General features: G+C 38.2%; 2 non-coding genes across 2 annotated transcripts; both read left to right on the top strand.

Annotated features, from left to right (window-relative positions):
* The first annotated feature begins 1,857 nt into the window (after positions 1 to 1,857).
* On the top strand, positions 1,858 to 1,964 carry LOC112739613 (small nucleolar RNA R71). Its single transcript, XR_003170544.1, has one exon. It is a non-coding gene; the product is annotated as a small nucleolar RNA R71 (small nucleolar RNA).
* An 8,168-nt stretch (positions 1,965 to 10,132) lies between these two features.
* On the top strand, positions 10,133 to 10,240 carry LOC112738877 (small nucleolar RNA R71). Its single transcript, XR_003169829.1, has one exon. It is a non-coding gene; the product is annotated as a small nucleolar RNA R71 (small nucleolar RNA).
* The last annotated feature ends 2,093 nt before the right edge of the window (positions 10,241 to 12,333 follow it).

Raw genomic sequence — 12,333 nt, 5'->3', positions numbered from 1 at the left:
CTATGTGGCCTTTTTTTCGAAGGAAATTTTGTTGCTAGTCTCATATGACTCTGGTGGTTTAGGTTCCTCCTGGTTTTCCTTTAGCTGTGACAACTGCTGACTGTCTTGTTCATCAACCAAAGGGATTCCCAGGTGTATAGCTTGTGCTTCAATGCTTGTTTCTTCCACCAGTGCTCTCTCGTGCTCCCCCCTTGGTTCCTTGTTTTCTTGATCTGCTTCTTGTGAGGGTTTGAAGACATTGAATGCGAGTTGTTTGTCATGTATCCTCAATATTAGCTCTCCTCGCTCCACATCTATGAGCGCTCTGGCTGTAGCTAGGAATGGTCTTCCCAATATGATTGGGTGAAGGTGACTCTCTTCTATTTCCAATATGACAAAGTCTGTGGGAAGAAAGTAGTTCCCAACCTTCACCAACACGTTTTCAACCACTCCTACTGCTTGTTTTTTAGTTTTGTCAGCCAGACTGATGACTACGTCTGTGGACATTAGCTCATTGATCTGCAGCTTCTTCATAAGGGATAAAGGCATTAAGTTGATGCTTGCTCCCAGGTCACAGAGTCCTTTATCAAACATTGTTTCTCCTATGGCACAGGGGATGTGAAAACTCCCTGGGTCCTTCCTTTTTATAGGCAACTCTAGTTGAATGAGTGCAATGCACTCCTTATTCATCACTATTGTTTGCCCTCCCTTGAGTGAGCTTTTCCTGGTCAGCAGCTCCTTCATATACTTAATGTATGAGGGCATTTGTTGGAGAGCCTTGATGAATGGTATGTTTACATGGAGAGATGCAAACGTATCAAGGAACTTTTAGTATATTCTCTTTTCTACACCACCTTTGAGTCTTTGGGGAAAAGGTGCATAGAGTTTCAGCATCTCCTTCTGTGTAATTTTGGTTTCTTGGTGACCTTCTTCCTGCTTCTCTGCTGAAGTATCTCCATAGTGTCTGAATGGTTTGTTTAGCTCTTCCTCAGTCTCCCTATCACTTATAGTGACCATCTTGCATTCTTCCCATCTTACTTTCTTTGCTTCACCTCTTGGGTTTTTCTCTGTGTCACTTGGGAAGCTGTCAGTAGGCTTGGGAATCTTCTCAAAGAGGTATCCCACTTGAAATTCTAGCCTCTTAATGGTGTCTCCCTGGTTTTTGATATTGGCTCGCACCTCCTCCTTGAACACCTTGTTATCTTGGAGTTCCTTACATATGCCTTCAAGTAGAGTCTCAATTCTTGAGAGTCTATCTTCGGATGATGGTGAGTTGGGGTTGGAGGGATGAGAATGGCCACTTTGGTATGATATGGATGTTGAGAGGTGTTGTTAGGTGGGTGCTGATATGATCTCTGTGTGGGATGTTGGTGAACTGCATTGTTGTTGGGGTTGTGACGTCTCTGATCTTGGCCTTGATCTTGTTGATTTCCCCACCCAAAGTTTGGGTGGTTCCTCCAACTAGGATTATAAGTTTTGGAGTATGGATCATGGGTCTGCCTAGGTGAGTTTCCAATATAGTTGGCTTGTTCCTGATCACCCTCTGCTTCTGTATTCACTCCTTCTTGACCTGCTGATGAGGTGGTGATTGCTGCTACTTGGTTCCTCTCCATCTTCTTGGTAAGGTCAGCCAGCTGCTTGGTGATTATCTTATTTTGAGCCAGCAGTGCATCTACGTTGTTTAGCTCCATCACTCCTCTAGTGTTGCCTCTTTCAGAAGTATAGAAGTAGTCATTCTCAGCTACAGTCTCAATGACATCTATGGCTTCTTCAATGGTCTTCTTCTTGTTCAGAGATCCCCCTGATGAGTGGTCTACTGCCTTCTTCAATTCATAAGAAAGACCTTCATAGAAAATGTGTAACTGCACCCATTCATTGAACATATCTAGCGGGCACCTTCTTGTCAAGTCCTTAAACCTCTCCCATGCTTTATAGAGAGTTTCACCATCTTGTTGCCTGAAGGTTTGTACCTCAGCTCTCAACCTGTTGATCCATTGAGGAGGATAGAATCTTGCCAAGAATTTGTTCACCATATCTTCCCAGGTTGTTAAACTCTCCTTTGGGAAAGATTCCAGCCATTTAGATGCTTTGTCCTTGAGTGAAAAGGGGAACAAAAGCAAACTATAGGTGTCAGGATGAACACCATTAGACTTCACAGTATCGTATATCCTCAGGAGTGTAGTGAGATGTTGATTGGGGTCTTCTTGGATACTTCCTCCAAATGAACAGTTATTCTGAACAAGGGTGATGAGCTGTGGCTTTAGTTCAAAGTTATTGGCATGTATGGTTGGCTTTTGGATGCTACTTCCACAGTTTCCTGGGTTTGGATTTATGTAAGATCCCAGAACTCTTCTCTCTTACCCAGCATGATACGTTGGACCTTCTCTATCATGGTTGTGAGCCTCTTCTTCATGATGGTTCTCCATATTCTCATCTATGTCTGGTTCAAAGTACTCTTCCTCTTCCTCAGCACCAACAACTCTCTTTCCTCTTGCTTCCCTCCTTAATCTAAGGAAGGTCCTCTCAGGTTCAGAATCAAAGGAAGTTGAAGCCCCGCTTCTTCTACCTGTCATACAACCAGCAATGCCAAAGCAAAAGGGAGATAGAGAGTACTCTTAAAAAAAATACTGTTAGTGTGAGTGATGCAATATATCAAACAGTTAGTGGGTTAGTGAACTGAATTGTAACAAATAAGAGAACACCACAAACGGGTAGGGTAAAGGGAAGAAAATAACTGAAACTGAAACTAAATCAATCAAACAGAAATTAAATCAAACAAAAGAAAATTGCTCAATCTAGTTATCCACCAATTTAATCATTGTTGATACAAAATCAATCCCCGGCAACGGCACCATAAACTTGATGCACGGAAACTTGTCTCTCAACTGATTTCCCTCGGCAAGTATACCGAATTGTCGTCAAGTAAAAACTCACAATAGAGTGAGGTCGAATCCTACAGGAATTGATTGGTCAAGCAACTTTAATTGGAGGAATGTTCTAGTTGAGCTAAGTAGAATTTGATTGGGGAATTGCAGGAAATTAAATGGTGGAAAAGTAAATGGCAGAAAATGTAATTGCTGGAAATAAAGGACTGAATGTAAATGACGGAAAGTAAATTGCTGAATCTTAAATGGGGAATGAGGAAGATGAACATAAAAGTAGAAGGCAGAAAGTAAAGAGAATGGGTAAGATCAGAAATGGGGGATTCATTGGGCTCAGGAGATGTTATATTCTCCGGATCAAGTTCATTCTCATCTATTCCTCAATCAATACATTCATTGATCTCCTTGGCAATCTTAAGTGATTGGATTCCAATTCCTTGGCAACCCAATCTCTCAAATATTGATCAATAGCCAATTCCTTAGTCTAATTTCTCATGAGAAGAGATGAAGTATGGTCACTGATTATACCACATGTATTCCCAAATCAAAGTATTGTTAGGATTATATGTCACCATATCCATCCAAACCCCAATTTGGTCCAACATGAGAAAGCATTTCTAGCATGATCTCTTCATTCCTCTTCCAAGGTCTGAAGAGATCCAAGTATGAATAGCTTCTCTTCCAAGATAACTACTCAATAGGATAAAGATTGAAAGCTTTCTAGTAAAATCAAGAGAAAAGAAAGAAGAAGAATAATGAAAACTATTATTGATCCATCAAATTACAACAGAGCTCCCTAACCCAATGAAAGGGGTTTAGTTGTTCATAGCTCTGGGAATGGAAAGCGTAAGTGTAAAGTACATTATGAAAACTAAAACTAGAAGTTGCAGAGAAAGTAAAATATACAGAGCTTAGTTCTCCAAAATGCCAAAAGCTCCCTTTACTAGTTTAAAACTACTCCTATATATACTACTCTTTTGATCTTCTAGTTGGATCTTCAACTCTTGGATATGGGCCTTTGGATCTTTGAGTTGAAGCAATTGCAGTCTTCAGTGGGCTCAACTTTGCTTGCAGAGAAAGTGTGAGTTAGGCATGGACGTTAGTTAGGACGTTAGTGGTGTTAACGTTAAGTGAAAATGTGGGTTCGAGAACGTTAGTGACGATCACCTTTTTCACTAACGTTCCTAACCCAAGATGGTCCACGTTAACTTCAACGTTAGTGGCACTAACGTGACCACTAATGTTGCCTCTTGGTCCTTCGCAAACATTATTGGCATTCACCTTTTCCAATAACGTTTGCTTGTTGCCCTTCCTCCCTACGTTAGAGTCCATGTTAGTGTAGCTAACATGACTCCTAACGTGGGTATGCCTCAGCCTCGAGAGCATTAGTGACACTTACCTTTGTCACTAATGCTCCGAACGCCCCTCTTCATGTTAGTGCCTCATGTTAATTGTATTAACGTGGCCACTAACGTGGTGGTGATTGCCATCTCCAACGTTAGTGACAAAGGTGAGTGTCACTAACGTTAGCTCATCAATTCTTTCCTCCACATTAGCTTCCACATTAATGTAACTAACGTGGCAACTAACATGGCTAATGGTGGCTTGGTCCAACGTTACTGACAAAGGCGAGTGTCACTAACGTTGGCACTTCTTTGTTCCTTCCATGTTAGAGTTCACGTTAATGTAATTAACGTGACTCTTAACGTGGCTAAGTGTGCCCCTTTTTCCAACGTTAGTGGCATTCACTTTTACCACTAACGTTGGAGCTTTACTTCTCCTCCACGTTAGCTTCCACGTTAATATAGTTAACGTGGCAACTAATGTGGGCTATGTTGGCTCACGAAGGCATTATTGGCGATAACTTTTCTCATTAACGTTGCAAGCTAGCTCCCATTCCATGTTAATGGTCACGTTAGTTAGACTAACGTGGCATCTTCCTTGCTTCCTTTGTCCTAAAATCAAGCAAGTAAAGTGCATCAAAGCTAGGTTCTAACTCATGAGATCATGCATCATCTATTTTATCTCTCAATTCATGCATAATTCTCATAAAATCATATAAAATTCACAATGTTTGCTTGAATCAAGATGTAAGTGATTATCTACCCAAAACTTGCTTATTAATTAAGAAAATGCATGAAACTACCCTAAAACAGTAAAGAAAAAGGTCAGTGAAACTGGCCAAAATATCTTGGCATCAAAAACCGATAACAGAAAAAAATAAGAACAAGAAAATTAAAGAACGGGTCCACCTTAGTGACGGCGGCTAGTTCTTCCTCTTGAAGATCCTATGGAGTGCTTTAGCTCCTCAATATCTCTTCCTTGCCTTTGTTGCTCCTCCATCATGGCTCTTTGGTCCTCTCTGATTTCATGGAGGATAATGGAGTGCTCTTGGTGCTCCATCCTTAGTTATTTCATGTTGGAACTTAAATTTCCTAAAGAGGTGTTGAGTTGCTCCTAATAGCTTTATGGATGAACTCTAACCATCCTCTAGCCACAGGCTTGAGGTTAAGCCTTCTCAGTTGAACCGGCTTGCCTTTGGAGTCTCTCTTCCATTGAGCTCCTTCCATACAGACGTCCATGAGGACTTGGTCCAACCGTTGATCAAAGTTGACCCTTCTAGTGAAAGGATGAGGATCTCCTTACATCATTGGCAAGTTGAATGCCAACCTCACGGTTTCTGGACTGAAATCCAAGTATTTCCCTCTAACCATTGTGAGCCAATTCTTTGGGTTTGGGTTCATACTTTGATCATCATTTTTAGTGATCCATGCATTAACATAGAACTCTTGAACCATTAAGATTCCGACTTGTTAGATGGGGTTGGTGAGAGCTTTCCAACCTCTTCTCCGAATCTCACGTCGGATCTCCAGATATTCACTCTTTTTGAGCATGAAGGGGACTTTCGGGGATCACCTTTTTCTTGGCTACAACTTCATAGAAGTGCTCTTGATGGACCTTTGAGATGAATTTCTCCATCTTTCATGACTCGGAGGTGGAAACAACAGCCTTCCCTTTCCTCTTTCTAGAGGTTTATCCGGCCTTTGGTGCCATTATGGTTATGGAAAAACAAAAAGCAGAGCTTTTTCCCATACCAAACTTAAAAGGTTTGCTCGTCCTCGAGCAAAAGAAAAAAGAAAGGAGGAGAAGAAGAAGAAATGGAGGAGATAGAGGGGTGTTTGAATTCGGCCAAGGGGGGTTTAAGTGTTTATGATGTGTGAAATTGAAGGTGGTAAGGAGGGGGTATTTATAGGGAAAGAGAGAGAGGGAATTCATGTAAGAGGGGGTTGGGTTTGGGAGGGAAATGTTTTGAATTTGAATGGTGAGGTAGGTGGGGTTTTATGATGGGTTTTTGGGGAATAGTGGATGGATGTGAGTGGTGAAAAGATTATGGGGAAGAGGGTAGGACTTGATAGGTGAATGGTATTTGGGGAATAAGTATTGATGTGATTGGTCAAGGGTATTTGGGGAAGAGTGTTATGGAGAGGTGTGAAGAGGAGAGAGAGTAAGTTGGGGTAAGTGGGGATCCTGTGGCGTCCACAGATCCTGAGGTGTCAAGAAATTCTACTCCCTGCACCTTTCTGGCGTTTAAACGCCCTCTGTGTGCCATTTCTGGCGTTTAACACCAGCTCTGCTACCTTTCCTGGCGTTAAACGCCAGGTTGATGCCCCTTTCTTCCGTTTAACGCTAGCCAGACACCCTTTTCTGGCGTTAAACGCAAGTCTGTCTACCAATTCTGGCGTTTAACGCCAGTCAGACACCCTTTTCTGGCGTTAAACGCCAGTCTGTCTGCCATATCTGGTGATTAACACCCAGAATGCTGCCAGACTGGACGTTAAACGCCCACTCTGCTGTCCTTACTGGCGTTTAAACGCCAGTAAGCCTGTCCTCCAGGGTGTGCTATTTTTGATGCTATTTTTTATTCCTCTTTAATTCTGTAGCTATTTTTATGACTCCACATGATCATCAACCTAAAGAAAACATAACATGGCAATGGAAAACAAATGTCTATAAAAAAATAATTATAATTAAATAATATTGGATTGCCTCCCAATAAGCGCTTCTTTAATGTCAATAGTTTGACAGTGAGCTCTTAGAGAGCTTCACAGAGACTCGTAGCTTAATGGTGGCCTCCCAACACCAAACTTAGAAGTTGAGTGTGGGGGCTCTGTTTGACTCTGTATGGAGAGAATTGGATGAAGCTTTTCATGCTTCTTCTCCATGTTTACAGAAGAAGATCCTTGAGCCTTAAACACAAGGTAGTCCTCATTCAATTGAAGGACTAACTCTCCTCTATCCGCATCAATCATAGCCCTTGCTGTGGCTAGGAAGGGTCTTCCAAGGATGATGGATTCATCCTCATCCTTCCTGGTGTCTAGGATTATGAAGTCAGCAGAGATGTAAAAGCCTTCAACCTTTACTAAAACATCCCCTACAAGTCCATAAGCCTATTTCATTGATTTGTCTGCCATCTCTAGTGAGATTCTTGCAATTTGTTGATAAACCCTATTTGTAGGGTTTATCTTGTGTTGAATTTAGAGGGTTTTATCATCTTTTCCCACATTTATTCAATGAAATGGCATGGTTTTGTAAATTCTCCTTTAATTGTGCTTAAGAGTAAAAACATGCTTTTAGGACTTAAAATAGCTAAATTTAATTCACTTTGATTCCATTAGATGCCTTGATATGTTTGTTAAATGATTTCAGATTTAGGAGGCAAAGATTGGATCAAGGGAATGAAGAAAAAACATGTAAAAATGGAGAACTCATGAAGAAATGAAGGAATCGCAAAAGCTGTCAAGCCGACCTCTTCGCACTTAATTGACCATAACTTGAGCTACAGAGGTCCCAATGATGAGGTTCTAGTTGTGTTGGAAAGCTAACATCCAGGGCTTCAAAATGGTATAAAATTTGCCATATTTGCATCATGTTTAGGGGTGCACACGCACATAGTACGCGTACGCGCCGATGGTTGCACATAGTTCACTTAGTGCAATTCGTGGCTAGCGATTTTAGAAGCGTTGTGGGCCCAATCCAACTCATTTCTGATGCTATTTAACCCAAGGATTGAAGTGGTATGACATACATTACACACATTAGATTAGTTTTAGAGGACAAATTAGTTTATAAAGAGAGAAGCTCTCTCTTCTCTCTAGAATTAGGAGTAGGTTAGATCTAGATTAGGAATTCTTAAATCTAGATTAATTTCATCCTTTGATTTACTTTTTCTTTTGTAATTTTTCTTCTTCTACATCTCTTCTCTCTAGTTTAGCATTTAATTCATGTAATTCTTTAGTTTTATGTTGATTCACTTTTGTTCTTCCATTTTCCTTTAATGCAATTTATGGTTCATGTTCCTTTATCGTTGATTTGCTTTGTTGTTGTTTAATTCCTTGAAATTGAGTAGTGTAGATTTACTTTCCTTGCAATTTTACTATGCTTTCCTTTTATTCCTTCCAAGTGTTTGGTAAAATGTTTGGTTGGATTTTAGAGTAGAATTTTATGCTCTTGGCTTGGGAAGGTAACTTAGGAACTCTTGAGTTACTAATATCAAAGTGATTGACGATTGGGAGCCATTAACTCTAGATCTCACTAATTGATTTGGTGGAGAACTAGGACTTATGGACTTGGATTGATATAGCTTACTTAACTTTCCTCTACTATTAGTTAGGGGTTGACTTAGTGGGATTGATCCTTGCCGATTCTCATGTTGTGGTTAGTGATAAGGATAGAGATCCTTGACCACCAACCTTTGTCAAGACCTTTGTAGTTGTTAGTTTATTTTCATTGTCATTTACATTTCATGTCTCTTATCAAAAACCCCAAAACATGCTCCATAACCAATAACAAGACACTTTATTGCAATTCCTAGGGAGAACGACCCAAGGTTCAATACTTCGGTTTATAAATTTAGGGGTTTGTTTTAGTGACAAACAATCTTTTGTATGAAAGGATTATTGATTGGTTTAGAAACTATACTTTACAACGAGAATTCATTTATGAATTCTAAACCACGCAAAAGTCCTCTCATCACTTGTACCTCAAAGATCCCTAGTTTCTCCATTACAGAGAGTGGCATGAGGTTAATGCTTGAACCAAGGTCACACAGAGCCTTCTGAAAGGTCATGGTGCCTATGGTGCAAGGAATTAAGAACCATCCGGGATCCCGTTTCTTTTGACGTAATTTCTGCTGAACCAAGGCATTTAGTTCATTGATGAGCAATGGAGGTTCATCCTCCCAAGTCTCATTACCAAATAACTCGGCATTCAGCTTCATGATTGCTCCTAGATACTGAGCAACCTGCTCTTCAACAATATCTTCATCCTCTTCAGAGGAAGAATATTCATCAGAGCTCATGAATGACAACAGTAAGTTCAGTGGAATTTCTATGGTCTCTGTATGAGCCTCAGATTCCTTTGGTTCCTCATTAGGGAACTCCTTACTGGTCAGTGGACGTCCAGCAAGGTCTTCCTCACTGGAAATCACAGCCTTTTTACTCTCTCCAGGTTCGGCAACTTTGGCTATAGTTATGGCCTTGCACTCTCTTTTAGGATTCTCTTCTGTATTGCTTGGGAGAGTACTAGAAGGGGTTTCAGTAACTCTTTTACTCAGCTAACCCACTTGTGCCTCCAAATTTCTGATGGAGGACCTTATTTCAGTCATGAATCTGAGAGTGGTCTTAGATAGATCAGAGACTATGGTTGCTAAGTCAGAGAGGCTCTGCTTAGAATTCTCTGTCTGTTGCTGAGAAGATAATGGAAAAGGCTTACTGTTGCCAAACCAAATTTTCCCACCATTATTATTATTGAAGCCTTGATTAGGCTTCTGCTGATCCTTCCATGAGAAATTAGGATCATTCCTTCAAGAAGGATTGTAAGTGTTTCCATAGGATTTTTCCATGTAATTCACTACTTCCATTGTAGGATTCTCAGAGTTATAAGCTTCTTCTTTAGTACTACCGGATGTAGCTTGCATTCCAGTCAGATTCTGAGAAATCATATTAACTTACTGAGTTAATATTTTATTCTGAGCCAATATGGCATTCAGAGCATCAATCTTAAGAACACTTTTCTTCTGAGTCATTCCATTATTCACAGGATTTCTTTTCAGAAGTATACATGAACTGGTTATTTGCAACCATTTCAATGAGTTCCTGGGCTTCTGCAGGTGTTTTCTTCAGATGAAGAGATCCACCAGCAGAGTGGTCCAATGACATCTTGTACAATTCAGACAGACCATCATAGAATATACATAAGATGCTCCATTTTGAAAGCATGTCAGAAGGACACCTTTTGATCAATTGCTTGTATCTTTCCCAAGCTTCATAGAGGGATTCACCTTCCTTCTGTCTGAAGGTTTGGACTTCCACTCTAAGCTTGCTCATCCTTTGAGGTGGAAAGAATTTGGCCAAGAAAGCGTTGACCAACTTTTCCCAAGAGTTCAGGCTTTCTTTAGGTTGTGAGTCCAACCATATCCTAGCTCTGTCTCTTACAGCAAAGGGGAAAAGCAGAAGTCTGTAGACCTCGGGATTAACCCCATTGGTCTTAACAGTGTCACAGATTTACAAGAATTCAGCTAAGAACTGATAAGGATCTTCCAATGGAAGTCCATGAAACTTGCAATTATGCTGCATTAGAGAAACTAATTGAGGCTTAAGCTCAAAGTTGTTTGCTCCAATTACAGGAATTGAGATGCTTCTTCCATAGATGTTGGAAGTTGGTGCAGTAAAGTCACCCAGCATCTTCCTTGCATCTCCACCATTGTTGTTGGGTTCGGCTGTCATGTCTGCTTCTTTTTCGAAATTTTCTATAAGGTCCTCCCCGGAGTGTTGTGCTTTAGCTTCTCTTAGCTTTCTCTTCAGAGTCCTTTCAGGTTCAGGATCAGCTTCAACAAGATTATTCTTATCCTTGTTCCTGCTCATATGAAAAAGAAGAGAATAAAGAGAATAGTGGAATCCTCTATGTCACAGTATAGAGATTTCTTTATGTGAGTATAAGAATAGAAGAATAGAAGAATGAGAAGAGAGAGGAGATGAGTAATTTGAATAGAAAGAAGAGAGAAGGGTTTGAATTATGAGTAGAAGAGAAGTGTTAGTAATTAAATAAAATAAATAGAAAGAGATGAGAGAGAGATTATTCGAAAAAATTTTTAAGTAAAACAAAAGAAAAATATTTTTGTTTTTATTTTAATTATTTAGTTAGTGTTCGAAAATATTAAAAGAAATAAAATAAAATTAGAATTTAAAACAATTAGTTAATTAAAAAGAATTTTGAAAAAGTGATTAGTGATTTTCGAAAATTGGAAGTGGAAAAGAAGTTAGGTGGTTTTGAAAAAGATAAGAAATAGTAAATTTTTAAAATTAAAACAAACAAGTCAAGTAGTTTGTTGAAAAAGATTTGAAAACAAATTTTGAAAAGATAAGAAGTTAGAAAAAGATTTTGAAATTAAAATTTTAAAAAGATATGATTGAAATTTATTTTGAAAAATAATTGAAAAAGAAATTAAAAAGATTTGATTTTTAAAATTAAAGTTGATGACTTGACTAACAAGAAATTAAAAGGTATGATTCTAGAATTTAGAGATTGAGCCTTTCTTAACAAAAAAGTAACAAACTTGAATTTTTTTGACTCAAAACATTAATTGTTAGCAAGAATTTTTGAAAATATGAAATAAAATTAAGAAAAAGATTTTGAAAAATTAGTTTTAAAATTTTCGAAAACATTAAAAGAAAAATGAAAAAGATTTTGAAAATTTTTAAGAATGAAATTCGAAAATCATAAAAAAATGAAAAAGAATTGATTTTGAAAAATATTTGAAAAGATAAAGTTTTTAAATTAAAATTTTGACTTGACTAAAAAGAAACAACTAAATTTTAAAATTTTTTTGACGAAGTCAACTCAAAATTTCGAAAATTATGAGAAGAATAAGGAAAAGATATTTTTTTGACTTTTGAATTTTTAATGAGGAGAGAGAAAAATAACAAAATGAAACAAAACATAAAAATTTAAGATCAAAACAAATAATGCATGCAAGAACACTTTGAATGTCAAGATGAATACCAAGAACACTTTGAAGATCATGATGAACATCAAGAACATATTTTTGAAAATATTTTTAGAAAAGAAAGACATGCAAGACACCAAACTTAAGAACTTTTGTACTAGGGACACTAACAATTCGAAAATGCATAAGAAAAACAAGAAAAAACACAAAACAAGAAAAATTACAGATCAAACAAGAAAAATCATCAAGAACAACTTGAAGATCAAAGAAGAACATAATGCATGAATTTTCGAAAATTTTAAGAAAAATTAAAAACATGCAATTGACACCAAACTTAAAATTTGACACAAGACTCAAACAAGAAACACAAAAAATTTTTTGGTTTTATGATTTTATTAATTTTTTTGTATATTTTTCGAAAAATTATTTTGGAAAAAGAGAAATAAGAAATTCAAAAAAAAATTTTAA

This window comes from Arachis hypogaea, chromosome 13 (genome assembly GCF_003086295.3).
Source record: "Arachis hypogaea cultivar Tifrunner chromosome 13, arahy.Tifrunner.gnm2.J5K5, whole genome shotgun sequence".
Lineage (NCBI taxonomy): Eukaryota > Viridiplantae > Streptophyta > Magnoliopsida > Fabales > Fabaceae > Arachis > Arachis hypogaea.
Note: the sequence above shows the minus strand (reverse complement) of the source record. Positions and strands in the feature narration are given on the sequence as shown.